This window comes from Anser anser, assembly GCF_964211835.1.
Source record: "Anser anser genome assembly, chromosome: 6".
In the NCBI taxonomy this organism is placed as follows: Eukaryota; Metazoa; Chordata; class Aves; order Anseriformes; family Anatidae; genus Anser; species Anser anser.
In genome coordinates this window covers 19,502,001-19,517,188 of record NC_139726.1, presented here as the reverse complement: position 1 = coordinate 19,517,188, position 15,188 = coordinate 19,502,001, and the positions used below count along the sequence as shown (strand labels likewise).

The 15,188-nt window shown below is 38.4% G+C and overlaps 1 protein-coding gene across 10 annotated transcripts in view; it reads right to left on the bottom strand.

Moving 5' to 3' along the window:
* CSRNP3 (cysteine and serine rich nuclear protein 3) overlaps positions 1–15,188 on the bottom strand; it is a 101,400-nt gene that overhangs the window by 77,887 nt on the left and 8,325 nt on the right. For 2 of the 10 annotated variants that reach the window (XM_083840829.1, XM_083840840.1), the window contains exon 1: positions 6,630–6,793. The exons of the other annotated variants lie outside the window; for them this stretch is intronic. The gene's annotated coding sequence lies outside the window, so the exon portion shown is untranslated. Of the gene's footprint in view, positions 1–6,629; positions 6,794–15,188 lie in introns of those variants that run through there. 10 annotated transcript variants of the gene reach the window in all.

Below are 15,188 nucleotides of genomic sequence, written 5' to 3'. Positions count from 1 at the left end.
AATTTCACTAGTACAGTCTGTAAAAACTAAAAACACACAGCAAGACGATTCCACTTAGGGATTACTGCATAGGCAACAGGGAATACCATTAGTATAATCTTACTCATAAATTCGCGCGTATAGCAGTGGTTAAGTTACACAGTCATAAACTACGAAAATCCTTTACTTTCTTGCTTCAGTCTAGCTAAACCCATAGCACTAGGTAAATGCCATAGGAATAAGGCTGTGTATTTCAACCTAGGGAATTTGTTCCGGCATTGCAAGCCAAATCCTGCCAAGTCTGCTCTTTGCAGGGTTTCTATACCATCGCTTTAGAGCACTCCTGATTTCACACTTGAGTACTAATCCACGAATCTTCTAGACTGCCTACATATTGTTGTACGCTCCACTGTATGCGCCACTAGCTCCACCAGCAATGAATTTAGAATGCCATAGGGATGCTGGCATATGCTCACCTCCTCTCCCTGCACGCAGTATGGATGCGATAGTGAGTGGTAAATCTGTCACACTTAGCATGCCATAAGGTCTCCAAGAGCATGCCATAAGGTCCTACATACACCAAGTGTGCACATATCCCCTTTCTCCACCTCCAAATATAAAATGTCCGTATATAACAGTATTAAAGCAGTTTTCTGATGTCTGATTTCAACAGTTACGTGGAACACACACAATTCAGCAAACAATAAAATTCTAGGCTGGTTCTCCTAGGTCTTCTGGAATGCCTTCTCCTAGGCATGGTGCCTGAAGAGCAAAGAGAGACGGGGTAAGAGGCAGTGATAATTCAAGCAGACATCCAGGAACTTTGCAGTCAGGGCTCCGGGGTGCAACCTGGCAGAAGTGGATTCAGAGGCACTCAACAACAGAAAAGACATTCCTGTCCAGATTAGATTTGCCTACAGAAGGGGCACAGTTTGAGACTGTGTTTCATTCATAATAGTTTTTTTAAATCTGCTGCATCAAAAACTGCTTCCACATGAGTGAATGATGCATAAATGGTACTGTTTCCTATAGGCAAACAGGAGATCAAGGAGCAAGTCATGCTGAAGATGGGTCACAAACTCACGCCCATAATACCTAACCATCATCTAAGTCATCTAGGACACTTTTAGCTGGGCCTGTCATGAAGTCATCACCAAAGTTTTCAGGTAAACCACCAACAACCTGGTGCTGACCAATTATCTTCTGCAAGGTTTTAAGCTTTGATGATGAAATTTCACTAATAATTAAAATCTCTTCATTGAACACTACTGCAGAAGATGTTCTCTTGCTTCTGTTTGAAGAACAGAAACAGTGCAATGTATTTGGCCTCCATTACTGAAGCATCTGTATCCCAGAATAAACTTTTAAGCTTGTATGTGAACCAAGAAAAGGCTTATTACTTTTTAGAATGTGCTGCAGAAGGACAGTGTGTGGCAGAGCTCTGGCCAGGAGATGTCAACTGTCCATAAAATTGAGATGTGAGCAAGACACTGCCACCTGACAACTGACTTTTACAGGTACACAGCCTTTTAAAGAAGAGTGGAAGTGATGGAAGAACTGGACTGTTCGCTGTATGAGACAGCATGCTAGCAACACATCATTATTGTATCTGTTTGCAAAAGGACAGAGCGTTTGGTTTGCTTAGCCCCTCACTAGTATTTCCTAACTGGAATGAGATTCTGAGACCACCAGCCGTGTTTTCAGCATGTTTTTGGCACAGCGCCTTTGCATTAAGCTGCTCCCAGCAACAGGAATAGCAGTAGGGTCCAGCTCTGTAGTGGAGACTGTAAATGCAAACAACTTACAAAGTGCTGAAAAATGAATGTTCTTTAACTTAAATTTTGCGTATTAGACCAGGTAGTGACATTAGTAGACATGCTGCAATCCATCCTCATACTATTTCAGTACTCATCTTCCACACCCTTCTTTTGTGAACATCTTGTACACTGCCTGCTGAGGAGCTGCACAAGAGGGTAGGAAATCTTGTACATCTCAGGATACTCCTGCCAACATACACTATGGATTTAACCAGTATGTGCCAAAAGGGCCCTCAGACCTCTCCAGCTGAGACAGCATGCAACAGGGAGCGAATCAGCATGTATTTAAACACAGCCTGTCTGCTTGTTCACCATTGCCAAAAGCTAGCAGAGACAGCACAAATTCAATAGTTCTTCCTTTCTGCCCCATGATCTCTGCATTTTGGTACAGTGTTTATTCTGAAATCTGTAGTGCTTAACAACAGAGTTTTGTTTGTTTAAAAAAAAAAATAAACCTGAACTACAAAAAGAACCAACTAGTAAGCTAGTGAAACAAAAATGTCCTGGAGCATACTTGGAAAAGTAACCCTGAACTAGGTTTTCCTCTTTTACCCAAAAAGACATGAGCAAATTCTTCCAGCTAAATGGTTTATGTATGAATGGGGGCATGCATGTGTATGCACAAATTTTAAATAGTGAAGGAAGGAATCCTTCTTACCTTGCTCTTGCAATAATTATTGACAATAATGATGTTACCTATACATGAGAGGATATCTTAAAAATGTCTAACTTTAGGTGATGAGGGGTTAGAAGTAAGAGAACTGGATGGCTTGGTATTCTGGGGGAGAGGAGACTAACAAATGTTGTAACATTGTCTGTCCTCACCTATGTGGTCTGATACCAGCTGTATAGCACAGAACAATTAAATTCTCTCCCTTTTCGGACATGAACAAATAGTGCAGAAAATAACTGGAGGGAAAAAAAAAAACACTAACCTGACAGAAACCTCAGCTTATCTGTCTTCAACTTGCAATTAAAAAGAAAAGAAAAAAAAAAGGCAGTACTCTCTCCATGTTATCATCCCTGTCTTCCACAAATTCTGCACAGCGACATGCAATGTGTGACAAACTTTCTCATTACAGTTTTCAGCAGATGCGAAGTTCTGCCTCTATACCCAGAAATCAAAGGAATCATGTTGAATTGGCACAACTCAGCTACAGCTGTAAAAACACACTGATGTTACTTCCAGTAACTTATCAGTCCTTTACTTCCTTAAATAATGATCAGATTTACTTATTATCTCCATGGAATTTTAAATTACATACTGTAGGAAAGTGGTCTTTAATTTTCCTGTGACCCAGCTTTTCACACCTTAATAAAACAACAACAACAAAAAAATATTCTCAACATGAAAGCCTGCTATGATTAATTGTTCTTGTCCTCACAGAAAAGTTTTTATAATCCATTTAATAATTTGCCTTATTAATATGTTAATACTCTCTTATAGAATGAAAGATACCAGATCCTTTCCTCTTACTCATTTCAATTAATCAAAACCAAGTACTCAGCTTTCACTTTAAGTAACCTTTGGTACTTGTGTTGTCAGCTAAAAATGGATTTTAGTATTAATTTGCAGAGGATTAATTATTTATCTATGTAACAATACCACGTAACATTTTAATGTTGCCTTTGAGACACTGCAGAACAGCGAAAATACCTCATTCAATGCTGGAAAATTAATCAGTGATTTTGATCTATGCCACAACAAAGCACATATATACTAACTAAATAAAAAAGAGGCACATTTCGCCCACCACGCAGCACTCAGGAAACATCTGTCATTTGTTCTGTTTTCTTTGCTCAGTCAGGAAGCCATCCAATGGAAATGAAGGAGAGAGAAAAAAATAAATAGAAGAGTGGCATTTTTCGTATATACTGAATACCAGCTAACAACAAAAGAAGTAATACATGCAGGGAATCAGTAAGTTAGAAGTGGATTAAAAAAAATAGTGGAATTAATTCTTTAAAGGATGAAATTCCTTAGCAATGCTATTACTTGCTTACAAAGGTTTTTTAGTGATTTAGTTTGGGGCTTTTGTTTAAGGTAATTGAATATTTAACTTAAAATAATTTCTATTATATTTTAGTCACCTACACATACAGCTGATGAGGAAATCTTCACAAAAGATATTGCAATGTATTTTAATATATATATTTTATTTGCACAAAGATCATGTACAAAGGCAGGGCTTAACCATCCTCTTCCTAATACTGACTCCACTGGGAATAAGCCTGTACCCACAAGTACGTGCACAATGCATGCTCACACCCCCACCAGGAACTTTTTTCCAACTTGCTGCCTGCTTTCAAATTCTTCAGCTGTCCTGCCTCCCACTCACACACTCCCTTCTCAGTAGGGTCTGCAACCAAAGCTAATGAGTTTATCTCATTTCCACCAAGCCGGTGAGTGCTGGCAGCAGCTGATAGGGAATAGTGGATAGAAAATGTAAACCTGTAGTTCAGTAGAATACCTGAATCATTAGGGAACTTTAAAACTAGTGACTACACATAGTAGTTTTATCCAGTATCTTTCACGTTGTCATTATTAAGTAGATATTTTTAGCCAGCAAAAGCAAAATCCATCGGCAGCAGCAGCGTTTCCAAGGAGACAGAATAATTTAAATACATGTGGAACTAGATCTTTGTTTTCATCAACTCCTCTCTGTTACTGGAGCTGGTTTGAGTAAAATTTCTCATTTCAGGAAAAAAAAAAAAGTGCGGTGAAATATATAAATCTGAGATTGAATTCAACATTTTCCTTATGGTTTCAGATACATATCAACTGCTTACAAATAATCAAATATCAGGATGCAACTCATCTATTTTTCAGTTAATATTATTTACCAGTGTGCACATTCCAGTAAATAGCAGATACAAAAACAGTTTCTCAGTTTTTCAGAATAATTTTGTAAATCACTAAGTCTTATTGATGTTTTGTTTAGCAAACTTACATCAGGCTCCATTCTCTGAAGAAATGGCTAAAAGAAAACGAAACCACACCTGATGCCTACAGCTGGTTAGGTGTACAAGACATGGACAAAGGACAGAGTTTCTTCCACTCCTCTTTAGCACTCAGTAAGAGTTTTATTGTCCTTCTCCATTCTCCAGCTATTTTTTAATTAAATCCCATTTTGAGAAATTTAGGTCTTCTCTAAGTGAAAACAAGAAAACTGAATATATGCATTTTCTGGTTTTAATCTCTCAAATCTAGTAAAACTAAATTCTAATATTTTAGCAGAATCTAGCTTTATAAATATACAGTTATATAATCTCAAACGAAGCAGAAAACTTCTAATCCTTCCCTTTATTTCAATGTGGTATAAATGGACTGTGACAACTAAATAATCCCCTTACTATATTTTCGGTGGGGTGGGAACATGAACAACTAATTAAAAGCTGCTTGTTCATGAAATAACACTCCCAATTTTTCTATCAATGGATTAATTCAGAATACAGTATTGAAAGACACAGACAAGTGTCACAAAAATTAACAACTGCTTAAAGAACAATCAATCTGTATTATTTAAACAGGAACTTCTTCCATAAAATACTTGATATCAAAAATTGCTTAAAAATTAGGTATTTCTTAGATAATTATAATTAACTTCAAGAAATTCCAGGAAAAGAGGTCACATCAGAAATATACAGTGGTTACTTGAACATCTGCAGTAGCTCCTTTAATATAATTATGGGATTAAATGCAACAAAAAATATAGTTATCTGAAACAAATTAATTCCCATCATAGTGCTATCTCCACCAGTAACGTCAAGTAACGTAAATGACTGTTTAAAAAAAAAAAAATCTATACATTGGCAACAATATATGATCACAACTCATTTATTTCAATCAAGATTTCTGCTTCTTCACACCAGCATAATGGGGTCCTGTACTACAATAGCTATTTGCTACATGTAAAACACGCAGAAATAAGTCAGTAGAGTTCACACATTGAAATCTTCACCCCAGGGAGGCAAATATTGGTGTCTCCAAATTTTTCAGTGGAACCAGGACTTTTTTCTGTAATTCTATACCCTCAAATAATGTAGCTTGATAAACAATCCTGTTTTCTGTAACAAGTGAGTTATTTGCTACTTGCCATCCTCAATTTCTGTGAGCTAAAAGCTACTGATAACACGTAAACTTGGTAAAATACATTTCGTACAACCTACTTCAACAGTTTATTGAATCTGGTATGTAGCTGCATTAGGTATTACAAGATTTGTCTATCTTGTATGCATAATTTAATTATATGCATTTTTATGACAAAATTTTTATGATTGAATTATAACCAGATACATTCATAGTATAAAAATAATACAAAAATCCACAAAAGAGCCTTCATCCTTTAAGAATTGCTCTGAGGAGCCACTCTTTCTGTATGTTCAACACTAAATAAAAATATGTACAGTTTTTGAAACAGTTCATTTTTAAGTCCTTTTTCCTAACCAAACTCAAAGAAAACATTTTTAAATTTTCCTGCACTGTCTTACTGCTGGTAACATACACTGTATTTTCAACAGTATTTCCATCACATGTAAGATTTCTCTTCCTGTAGTCTTATGAACTACTTCAGCATCAATGAGATGCAATATCTACACTGTCAAATGAGAGTTATCAGATTACATTAGGCATGCCTATGATTTCACTGCCTGTGGATCTCATCTAAGTTGAAATCTCCTACAAAGGAGAAATAAGCTGAGAAGCTGCTTCATAGTCATTAATGAGGAACAAACAGTAAGATGCTTGCACATGCTTTTTTTTTTTTTTTTAAGCCAAGAAATACTGTGGCAAGGATCAAGAACAGCTATTAAGGATTTTTTTTTCTCCCTTACCTGTAAACTGGCTTTCTGTGTTTCAGCTCTATCAATGCAGACTGAAAGGTTTACTCCTCCTTTTTCCATCCATCAGACAGCAGTCATCCAATAACTGAAGTCATCCTGGCATCCTCTGGAACATGCTCTCTCCTCTCTCCCCTATTTCCCGCTCCCCACCCCCATCTTCATGCTAGCAAAATGGGAAAACAGCAAGCAAACAAACAAACAAAAAAAAAACCACATCTGAAAACCAGTTTTAATATGCTACTTAGTAATCACTGAGGATGCTCTGTACTGGCAGGTAATGACAAAATTTGAAGACAAGAAAAAAAAAGTGTACTAATAACCTTCAGCTCCAGTACCAAATTGCAATTCTCCCCTTCAGCTCCTTTTTCTAAGAAAAACCAAGCAAGCAGCTGGAGGAACACAGTTACTGCCTATACACAGTCTGATACATTTTTGCATGTCAGCTTTGTACTCAGCCATCCAGATTTGCAGTGAAGAGTGCTGCTGTGCATTTAAGAAATTTTGTGATTATCAAAGTAACAATGGTGCTTTTATACAAAGCAAGACTCTGAAATCTCAATGCAAATTACAATTCAGGGATTGATGACAGTAATTTCTTACTACTCTCCAATGCTGCAAAGGAATACCAATTGTGAAGGCTAAAAATAACCCTAAGGTACCAAGATATGCAGCATCAGAAGTTCCAAGGCCAAAATAATAAAGGGATGGGAGAACTCAGATTTCCCGTGGTTTTACTTTCTATCAAATTGTAACTGTACTTCAGCCATTTTAATATCCCTAAGCATCAGCTAAATACATTTTCTTCCTGCTTAAGACAGCATTTATAAAATATCTGAAGGAGAACAATCAGTAGTAACCTTTTCCTTAATGTTTTACCTGTATAAAGCCCTACCTATATAAGTGGTGTGTATGGCTCTTCATTATTTATTTCAGAGAATATCCCAAGCTGGAAAGGACCCACAAGTATAAATCCAACTCTAAAAGCCAAAATCTACTGCCCGAAGCCAACGCCTTACGTGAACTTCACCCACACAAAACTTTCTGCCTAAATAAGAACTCAAATGCAGAGAATGAGTGGGCAAACAATTTTCAACTTGTGTGCCTCAATGATACTAAGTCTACTTGTAGCCTCTTAAATCATGATGAAACGATGTTTTCCAAGACAAATTCCAAAGAGAATTTGATTTTTTATATAACCATATCAATCAGGTATCAGCTCAGCTGAAGACACGAGCGTTAAATTAATTTCATGAGAGCTTAAAACTAAAATCAAAATCAAGAATGAGTCTTCAGTCCCAGCTAATGTAAAGTTTTCTGCCACATCAAAGCATTTGTACTCCAGGATTTCCCTTTGAAAAGAAAATGTTAAGAAGTAGAAGCTGACAAGTACCTTTCTGTTTACAAATTTCTATCTTCAGCTATGGCTTTCCAATGAAATTAACTGTGAATTCCTTTAAAGAAGAGCATCTATACTCTTCGCTGAATTATTGATCTTTAACCATAGTAAGGCCAATTTGAACTAGCATACTTCCACTATAAAGTAATAGCTGTTTTAGCTTCTGGAAAAATTATCTGTCACTCTTACCATAATGAACTGCCACTAGATACTGTGCATAACATTCAGATTCTGTAAGACACCTACAAGAAAAGTGGGTGGCTTTTTATCCAAATTACGTCTATTTAACATAAAACCTCTTCCTCAGTGCCTAGAAAAATGGAAATTCATTCCTGCCTCTGTTCAAAAACTAAAATAACTCTTTGATGACAAATCCAGACAATCAATATGATTTTTTTTAGTGGTAAAGAACTTTCAGGAATACTGAGGGAAGACTAAACAGGCGTTTTGCCCTGATGAGACTGGCTTGAAGACATCTTCATCTTTACTTTCTTTGTTATCCGCAGAAACAAATTTAGAGTTGTGCACCAAGGCTTCACCTCTCAACCAGCCTGACTGCTGAGGGAGATGCATAGAGTCTGAGAATTGTAATCTCATAACTTATTTTAATAAAAATCTTTTCAACACAGATGCAAGATGCAATGCTGTTCCAGTCCTGAAGCACTATTAGAATAATTAGTCACAGAGAAATGAGCAGTACACATAAACAAGTCAGAATGTCTTGCTAGTACCTGCTATGAAATAAACAAGTTAATAACAACAAACACAACAGAAACTCAAAGATAGTCCCAGACTGAAGCAACTATTAAAGACAGGTAATCAGCACATCTAAACTAAAATCCAAGTAGTCTTGCTGCGGGAAAAAAAAAAAAAGGAAAAAAAAGATAAGTAAATGAATTAAGTTTCTAAACACCAGCCTACTCAATAGAGAAAGGTATTTTAAATATGTGAAATGCAACTCTGCCAGTATATCTGGGCCCTGAGTACAAACCCGTGTCCTGGGGGTTTGGCTGGGCACAAGGCCAAATTATAGCCAGTGCAGCTGGTGGCCTTGCAAGAAGATGCCCAAAGCAGCCTCACTGAGTGCCTGCCCACCCTTTGCTAGGACAACGCTTTTAAACGAAGCCTCTTGCCCTTAGCCATGCTATGACTGCACTGCAGCTGCCTCGTACCTGGCCACGTGCCCACTAGATTCAGCCCCTGATGCTGAGCATGGACTGGACTTCCCTGGGGGAATGCTGGGTTTCCCCCCAGCTGCCATCCCTGCTCTGCGCTGGAGGATTTGGCCCCTGCCCCACTGCCACCCTCAGCACCTGCCTGCGCGCCCCTTCGAAGCCACCAGCTGCGCTGGCCACCCTGGCATGGCACGTGAAGCAGGCTGTCCACCTCTACAGCCAGCACCTTCCAAGTCTTAGCAATGCTACCTGGCTCTGCAGTGCTATTACTGGACTAGTAGGTCGCATATATACAGACGGAGGAAAGGAAAGTGGCCTTTTTGAACCCAGGCTTGTACCCAGTCCCTGCTGTGACTCAAGTGATTAGTGGGTGGGCTTATAACCCTCCAGCTATTTCAGCTTTTTTCCTTGAATGTCTGTTTTCCCTCTTTACTTAATACTTAAAATATACCTTGTTTTTTACTCCAGAACCATTACATTGCACAAAAGAAAGGCTTCATCTGGAAGCAGACTCCTGAAATAACTTTCTGCACTTCTCCTTTTCCTGCTCATGTCTGTTGCTACTAAAATATTTGCTTCCATTTTCTTTCAGTCTACAAAGATTAAAGCTTCTTTTAGCAATCCTTTTACGCAAGGGTAACATGTTGAAGGATCACCTCCTTCATATAGGACAAAAAAAAAGAAACTTCAGAGAAAAAAAGGAAAAAGTGTATATAAATTACATCTCAGTAATCCCCTCTGCTTTACCATATAATGGTACTAAGCAAATTAAAAGAGTTGCTGGTAAAAAAAAATACGATAATAATAATAAAATAAAACCCATGTTCATCTTAATGCTTTAGACAGCCCTGATTGTAAAGGTGAGCTGACACAGCTTAGTGAGTAATTAGAACCTCAAACAAATCTCTTGTATTTCATAACATCCACTGCTAAAACTGAACACGATCCTTCCCAGAATATCTTTCTTCAGCCTCTTTCCCTAGCAGAGCTAATTGTTCCACTCCCCTCCCTCAGCAGTCTCTAACAGTAATCCCATTTTCTTTCCCTTCAGACCTTATACCTCTTTATAAAAAAATAAAAAATAAAATTAAAAAAAGTCAGCTGTTCTATTTTATCTAATAATACAGATTTTTTTTTCCCTCTCTCTCCTTTACTTTATCCCATATCTGATCCATACCTGCTTCAGTACCCATACCAATTTGCTTCCTGGAATCATGATGGATTTACTTATCTAAAGATAGAGTAGTTAAAATTCTTTAAAGCTAAATCAATAGTTCTGCATTCAGTTTACTGCTAGTGGCCTTTACTTCGTATTTTGAAGAAACACACAATAGTTAGTGAGATGGAGGTAACAGCTCACCAGTAACTGTAGTTCCTTACGGTTCACATGTACCTTCACACCAAGACTAGACCACTTTTTCTTTCTGCAACCTGGGATAGGATGCGCTGTGTCCCATCTGCTCTCACATTTAAGATTCTGGGTAGCACATTCTGCATCATTTTGGTTTCTTCTGAAATGCAAATATTTGCAAGTGGGACAGAAAGGAAGGGAAGAGATGGCCGGGGGAAAAACGTAGATTTACATGTGTCAAAGAACTCTGAATACGAGTAAGTAATGTCTCTTTTTATCTTCACTTGATAATCCACACAGGCACTTATATTGTGGGTGACTCCCAGCAGCTCCCCTCAGGTTATGTAACTTTTTGATAGGTCATCACATCGTCCTTCGTTACGGAACTACAGTAATTAGATTCTAAAGCGTGAGATCAGCTCAGGCATACTGCTTAATGAAGACACAGATGGAGGTTGGTATTTGGAGAAATCTACAGGCAGACGTTTGAGACTTACCCATTTGTTCATCAGGCTACTGACCACAGGATCAGCAACTTGCCTAAGAAACATAGTGGCTACTACCTGGCTCAGGAGCAGAAGTTACCACCTCAGATATAAACACGGGAAGCAGTCAAGTTTTCAACAGGATAAAACTGTCCTGAAAGATTGTCACTACGACATCTGATTACATTCCATACACGTGGTCTAGAAATAAGAATCTTATTCACCATTCTGCTATCAAGATTCCAGGCACATATGTCATGTTCCCTACCTTACATCTATCGGACCTCCTGAAAATAGAGAGACTTTGTAACCCCTTCTTTCTCAGTGTCCTACATTCTATGTGCCTCTCAAGACATGAAATACAGGCCAAGAGCTCTGCAAACATGCCTTGGAACCCATGAATATCTGGCACTCCTGTGCTGGCTCTATTCTTCCTGAGGCACTTGTTTTTTTGCAGTCACACCATTCAAAAAAAAAAAAATCCCACCCCGCTCCAGCAAAAACATATCTGTTGCTATGAACTGATAAACTGCAAGTAGCAGGGTTAGGAGAAAGGCTCCTGAAAACACTGCGTCTTGCCACGCTGGAAGGTGCGGTCATATAATTTGAACAACAGCGAGCGGCTTGCTGAAAGATCTGTCAGCAAATAACAAAGGGCAGCACCTCTAGAGAAAGCTACGAAAGCCTGGCACAGAGCACTACTTAGGTGTCAGAGACAATGTGGCCTAGGAACGACGATCACTCTTAGCGCCTGGCTGGAAGATCAGCTGTGGCACTGAAATCCAAAATGACCAAGAATATGACCAGAAACGACCAACCTGCCTAAAATAAGAACACCTCCCATGGCTAGGAGCCAAGAGTTAAGCCAATGGCCAACACAGTTCATGAGAGGAAAAGGCCCAACCTCTCAAAAAGACTCTCAAAGATGGAGTCGGAAAAAAAAAATTAAAAAAAAAGGAGAATTGAGGTTTTTTTCCCCACAAATGGTGAGCAAATGCTGTCATCTACAAGCCTCAGAAATCTTTCAAGGCATGTCGGATTCCAACAATCCAAGATTTAAATGGTGAGAGGCTCCGCACAGAACCTGTGTGAGTCTCTGACCAAACCAGAACTCTGAAATCAGAAGCAGCACCATACGAAAATGCAGCAGGCATACAAGTTATATTGGCTGGAATGCCCTACTGACTGCGTTTACTGAAGCCTGAAGGGATGACTGCTCAGCAGCAGCTGGATAACTGCAGGCGATGTAGAGTGAAAACATGTCACCCTATAGTTCGAGAATCTAAACTCTTTCAAGAAAGAACATGATTACTTCATCGTAACATTCAGATATTTTTACTTTTTAACAGCACATAGAGGACTGTGCCATTTCTGAAGCAGCTGTGCCTAACAGTATTTGTTTCAGTTTACAACAGTAAAAAAAACAAGCCTTTTTGATATAGCATATGAGGATGCTAAAAAGTGGCAATACTGGTCAGTGGACATGACAACGTTATGTGAGGTGGAATTTTTCAAGGAGCTGTAAACACTATTCTAAGATGGAAAGAAAAAAGAAAAAAGGAATACACTGCTTTCTGTGCAGCTGTAAAGAGCTATAAGTTCCTTTCTCAGTTTTAAGGGAAACGGTACTGCAGACCTCTGTTATAATAAGCAAGTTTTTCTTTAGCCCCTGATAAACAAAACCAAAACAAATTCTCCTTTCCTCTTAAAAAAGAAAATACAGTTCATATAAAAAACACCAGAAACCTCCTTGAAAACACTTCCAGGTGGGAACAAATTTCAAGGCAAAATTGAGAAACATATTCAAGGCAGACTAATTTTCACCTCTTCAAGTGCAAGTTGCATAAATTTCAACTCCTCAGACTCCCACCCACTTACCAACATCCATCTGTATTCCTTCAATCAGTTTAACAGTACAGTCACCTGCCTTCAGTGAAATCAAAAGTGGAATAATAAATGAAACATGGGAGAGAAAAGGTAAGCAAAGAAATTCTGCACAAGAGTATATATGATTTCACATTAATTCATCTGTGACTATCTTACAAAGCAGCTTTCCAGCATGGAAATTATTTCCAGTTCCAATTATTTACATACCAACACGTTTTATAGTAACAGCCTGAAACATCAGATTTTAAAAACAAGACTCTTATAAACCATAATCTAGATGTCATGACTGAAAGACAAAATTAAGCAAACTTAACAGAACAAAACAAAAACTGACAATTATTTTTTTTTTTCCAAAAGAGGTTTTTAGCCATATCAGCTTCGTAAGGAGTGTAATGCTGGAATGGCAAGGTAAGAAAAGAGATGGGGTACTGCCCCTTTTGGAAGGAGCACAGACAGACTGGCAGCAAAAAGGCAACTGATAGCTAGTTCAGGGAGGGATAGAACCTTCCCCCCCGTGACAAGTTCATTATGAGACCATACTTAGTCACCACCACTGAGTATCTGAAAGATTAAGAAGTGTTCTTTTTCTTTCTGCTTATTTTGCAGGTCATACAAGTTTCTTCTTTTATTTATATTCCATCTTTCTCTACTAATGCTCTGACTTGATGAAACCTTCAAGCTGATTTTGAATCGAGCCAGTTCTGACCTTGCTAACAATTAGGCATATAGATTCAACCCCCCCCCCCCCCAAAAAAAATGCACGTCCCAGGCTGCCTGAAGACTTTCATTATTTTATTAATCACTTTAATAAATATCAAAGACCATTTGTACTTGGCAAGTATAAGATTCCCCTTCCACCCCTTCTCTTTTAGGGCCATGGGTGAGGTATTTTATGGAGAAGGAACTACAACATCAATCTAATCCCTGTATTTCTGTCATAAAATCAAAGTTCCTATTCAAATTAGGAATGTTTTATATGGGATGCTCACGGTAATCAATTCCCACAGATGCTAATAAACCTGCATTACTGAATGCAGAGATATGTGCGCGTGTATTCAAGTGTTACTCTAAGTTTGTTAAATGACAAACAGCACTAATACTGTTCCTTTTTTGACAGTCTTCAGTAGTTCTTTAAGAAGCCTTCACTGCAGAGAGTAATGTAACATAATGAAACACCCCAAAACATAAATCGGTGAAGCTGAATATTCTGACCTTAAATTGTTCTACTGATATCAGTTACAAAGTTCTAATTCAGACAGGAAAGGTGGAAAAACACCAAGAACAGGGTAATCCCAAAATACATTTTTTCCAAACATTTGACACTGACCCCAAGTTAGCATTGTGGGCACCTGTCATTTTTCAAAGAATTAAGTTAAAAATCAACTTAATTTATGTTTGATAATTCTGCCTCGTGTGCCACCATTCTAATTTCAGCCATATGCAGTCTCCCAGCCCTTCTATTTCATCTTTTTCCCCTACAACTTTTGGCTCTCTCCACCCAGTGCAGCTTAATGCATGACTCCACAGCTACCCTGTGCTCAGCCTCACAGATTGAACACGTGCCCTTAAAAGCAGCTTTACACTCAGATGCAGTTAATGCTGGGGGACTGGCCATAAATCACTCTATGTACATTTCTAGAGAGCTCCTAAGTCTACACCAATATCTTAAGGCCAATCTTCTCTAACAGATTTCAGATCTTCTGGCCATCAACACACCAACCAGTTATCAAAGAGAAGTGACCAAATGGTGATTTTCAAGTACACTATATGCATAAATAGCAAAGTTGTTAAAAAACACTGTACACAAATAGCTTGATAGATCAGTTGCCCTTTCTGAAATTCAATAGGTGCCTGATTTGTCACGATCCTTGCAAGTAGAAAAGTTCATTATTTACCTTTTTATTGTGTCATAGCTAAGGTGGAGTTCAGAATGTCTGCACAAAGCTTTGCTGATAAACTAAAACGTACTTGGTCTCCAGGTGACGTTTCAGCCACACCAAAGTTTGTTCAGCAAAAAATCCACCTGCACCTCCACATACAGATTTGCAGAAGAGTTCTGAAGAGGACACTCAGGAGGAAATTGGAGTCTGGTCCCTATTTCCAAAGCATTGCGTACAGTACAGAAACAATTGTGTGAACATGAAAGCAAGCCCAGATGTCCCTTTGCTCAGCTGAGTGACCCGGTAATGAGGCTTGAGCATTACACCCCTTTTTGTCTCTTTTCACCCAGAAGACACACTCCTCAGCATTATCTGC